Below are 4,599 nucleotides of genomic sequence, written 5' to 3' on the forward strand. Positions count from 1 at the left end.
TATATATATATATATATATATATGCAATAGAGATGAATTTTCAGCCCAAAATATTTCACTGCCCTACGAATGACCTCAATTTATTTAGGTATATGGTAGTAATAGATAGAATAAATAGTGAATTAATACATTGTGTTAAAACGGTAACGAAACCACCCTTGGCCACCCCCCCATTCCACCACACATGTGACGGCCCAAACAAGAGGTGAGGGTAAGAGTCCATCCCTCGCGGGCGATGATCTCACGATCACATTCTTCTTAACTAGCATGTGACTAAAAGTTGGTTATGTTTTTTTTTTTTTTTTTTTTTTTTTTTGCTGTTCTTTCTCTTAAATATAAATTCAAGTATTTAAACACCTCAATGCCTGGTGGGGGCGTCAACCATTTATTACATGTTTCAAAACATAATCTAAGCGAAAATAAAAAAAATAAATTCAAAATGCCTCATCTAGCACCATCATTTAATATCTCATAGTATTGAAATTAATTGTCTCTATCATTAGAATATATAAAAGGACTATCATACATCTTCTCCTTCATCTTGTTGCTCCTGGCTTCCAATGCAATCTATGCACTCACATACTCCACCATCTGTGTCTAGGAGTGATAATAAAAGGGTGAGCTTGACAGCTCAATGAGTCCAAGCATAGGATCAATATGCATTAACAAGCACATCTTACACATGGGATCATTATACACAATATGACATTAAAAGCATTAACTTCATGTAGGTCTCTCTTTGTTCTACTGCATGTGCACGAATTGTAAGAGTGAGAAAAACATTCGTTGATCTGACGGCTGTCATTTCTTGCATTACCCGACTGAACACAATCATAAGCCATTTTTCACTAACCCCGACTGACTGGACCGGGTATGGAACATATGAGCTCCCCTTGTGGGAATTCCTGGTCTAATTCTAGAGGAGTAAGGGTCCCATCCTTACCCTTACTCTTGTTTTGATCTGGAGGATAGTGTAGATCTTATCCTCAGTTCTATTCTGGTGTCCTCATCTGGCACCTAACCCCCTGCTGTAAAGGGGTGCAGTCTGTGTTTTGGTTCTGAAGCTAAAGGTCTAGGTACGGGAACATATTTTCAATTCTTTTATGCATGTCCCTAATGAGATTCTATATTCTATCATAGCATAACTTCACATTTATATAATATGAACATATGATACATACATGGCATGTTATTAATAAAAATGATATGAGATGACATGATAATATTTCGAAACATCATAACAAAACACATATTAACATGAGAGAAATTCTTATATCAATTCATATAATAATGTAAGAGGCATATCAACCATGTTATGCCTAAGAATTTACTAACCTTGGTTTCTTGTATACAATTAATAGATCTTTAGCCCTCTTCCATTGAATGTATAGTCCCTAAATGTGCTCACCTAACACATTATAAGGCATTATAAGTCTCAATAAGGAACTTCCACAATACTTGGAGAGAATCCTCTCACTGGAAGTTCCACTCCCTTCGGAGCACCATCTCCAGCCAAGGCCTGAGTGGATGACTCTCCTAACCACAATGCTGTGTCACATAGTTAGTTGTAATGTTATGGTACTAATTTGGATAAGGATTCTTAGTCGATCAATGGGGGAATCTGCTAGTGGTCGAGGCAGAGGCTTTGCCTAAGAAGGGATGATGTGAGGGTTTGCTCATTAGAGATCGAGGTGAGAGGTAGTCCATGAAGGGCCTAGGTGAGGGCTCGGAAAGACTAGGATGAGGCAAGAGCCCATCCACGAAGGGCCGAGGCAAGAGCTTGGTAAGATTTGGATGAGGTAAGGGCTCATCCATGAAGGGGCCGAGGTGAGGGCTCAACAAGACTGGGATGAGTCAAGGGTCGAGGTGGGAGCTCGACAGAACTGTCCTATTACGTGTCGGACTGGTAGAAAAATATGGCACATCATAATCTAAACCTTATCATGAAAATTTACCTATCAAGAATGGTGTCACCTCATCTAATATGGCCTGGTAAATAAAACCCCTCTCTTGCTCTTTCTCTCTTTCTATGATTAGATCTGGCATTTCCTCACCCTTTGTTATACCTGTGCCCTGACCTGGTCTAATTTGAACTGTTGCAATAGCTATCAGACAGGAAGTGGGAAGTACAATGGGATTTTGGCTCATGGTTGCACATTACCCAAGGGAAAGTGATGACCCCTCTTGCTCATGCATTGCGTGGTAGTCCAACTGAAGGGGATTTGTACCTTCCGATTCTAGATGGTAAGTGACCCAATTCCCCACACACGAATCCCAGCATGTTAAAAAAATTTTGGAAGACCATGACCATGGCCGAGGGTAACTACCTGTGCAAGACCAGCTGGTAGGCAGCAAGCAATAAAGACAGTAGATTATCTTGACCATCAAAAATATGCCACCTGAAATAGCCTGGGCCTGAATCTGATGAATGTTTTCGGTGATCTATTAGGTTGTTGGTTGGGCTCTGATACCTATGGGACCCACCACCCACATCGTGGACAGCCCCAGATGGTTCCAAAACCTCCCCCACACCTTCCTTTTGATATGAGCACTTTACAGGACAAAGTGGTCGAATCTACATTCCCCAAAATCGGAATAACCCTTCCAGAGCAAACTAGGGTCAAACCAAATAGGCCCTAAGGCCTAATTTCAAATATAAGTGAAAATAAGGAATTCATTTCCAAATTTCTCACTTGTGGCCCCACACGCTGTTGGGTTGTTGCGGTCGATCCTTCCTTATCTTCTGGTGGCAATGCCGAAGGTTGATTTGGGGTTTGCTTTAGTCTTCTTGTGGGCTGTTTTGGGGTTATTTCTTGGGTCCACTCATTTTGTGGATTATCTTATTTTTTTCCTCTTTTATATTTGATACAAATGATTCTTAGCAAAAAAAAAAAATCAATATGTGGTCAAAATTTTGTGTTTTAATATAATATGTATTTAGGTAGTCCATTTTCGCAAGTTTTGTATTTTGATATGAGTGGAGGTAGATCTATTAAGTTAGAATATTTTCTCTTGTTATCTTATTCTCTTCTGATTATCAATAAAATTTCAAAACATTTCCTAGGGTTTTCAAGTTTCAATAAGCTAGAAAAAGGATTGGAGAAAAGGAGTGTAGAATGTGCATATAATTAGAAATGGGATAAAGTCGATTATGACCAGAAAAAAAAAAAATGAAAATTAGCTATGAAGAACTATACAAATCATTTTTTTTTGAAATAGATATAAGCATTAAAAAAAAAAAAGAAAAAAAAAACACCCCTATAAGAGGGGCTACCATCAGGTAAGGAAAATTGAACACCTTTTGTTTTTTTTTTTTGTAAGATAATGTGTAGCGATGTTCGACTAGTATTTTAGGGATATCATTCACTTATTTACATTACAAATGTAAATATGTTTGTCATATTAACCATTTTAAAAAATCGATTAACTCTTTTCTTATTTGAGAAATACAATTCATCCAAGCATACACATATAATCCAAACTATATTATTCAATTAATTGATATTCCTAACTTATTTGGAATGGCTACAAGCATAACTGCTATAGTGCAATTCTGTCAATGGTTAATCAAGATGGTATATAACTCCTACCTAATTTAGTACAATATAAGATTGCTTATATATCTCTGGCTATTGTAATTCTATGCAACTTGCATACAATGATATTAATGCCATTATTGCTATAAAGGTTAATTAAAGATAATAACATTCCTGTTACAACTAAAGGTTGCTTAAAGGTAACAGAATAACAAAAAATGCAGAATTCGTATTATAAATAAAGGTATAATGATTCCAAAATAAACACAAATTTATCCACACCAACATATACGTACAAGACAAAAAAGATTACAAGAAAGAGAGAAATCATAAAGGATGGCTTCCAACGGGACATGGATGAAGATGGCAATTGTAATGGTTATAGTCCTTCTAGTTAGCCATATAGAGAAAGCAGAGGGATATAATTGGTTTGATTGGAATAAATGGGTTAAGGTTATTAAAATTGCTTTATAGAATATCTTATTGCTATAGGTAGGCCACAATGTTAAATAAATATTTATACAAATGAAATTTCTATTTTTTTTGCATAAGTAATGAATTATAGTTCAGCAACACATTTCATCACACTCCCTCACCCTCATCAGAGATATTCAAAGGTGAGGAAAAATAAAAAAAGAAGGGGAAAAGATCAGTATTATAACAAACTACAATATTGTGGTAATAATAAAATTTAAATAAAATACAATTATTAACTAACCAGCCTTGAGAAAAATATTCTAATGGACCAAATAAGAATATTTTAGTTACTCTATTTTCCTCTTGTTTTTATTCTTTAACACAATATTATGACATCAAGTGCAAGTGCGTTCTCTCTTTATATTTTTTCAATTAATTTTTTTTTTCTCATTTGAATTTAAAATTAACCTTTGACTCCTTAAAAGCTTTTGCAATGGTTGAACTATGAAAATAGGACAATTTTCTTTCCTTTACCAAAAAAAAAAAAATGATCAATTTTCTTCTTATGATAGGCATTTCATTTCTTTCTCAGCAAGAAGCCATTTTAAATGGATATAATAATTTTGACAATCAAAAAAAAAAAAAA

Source organism: Macadamia integrifolia, unplaced genomic scaffold, assembly GCF_013358625.1.
Source record: "Macadamia integrifolia cultivar HAES 741 unplaced genomic scaffold, SCU_Mint_v3 scaffold135, whole genome shotgun sequence".
Classification (NCBI taxonomy): Eukaryota; Viridiplantae; Streptophyta; class Magnoliopsida; order Proteales; family Proteaceae; genus Macadamia; species Macadamia integrifolia.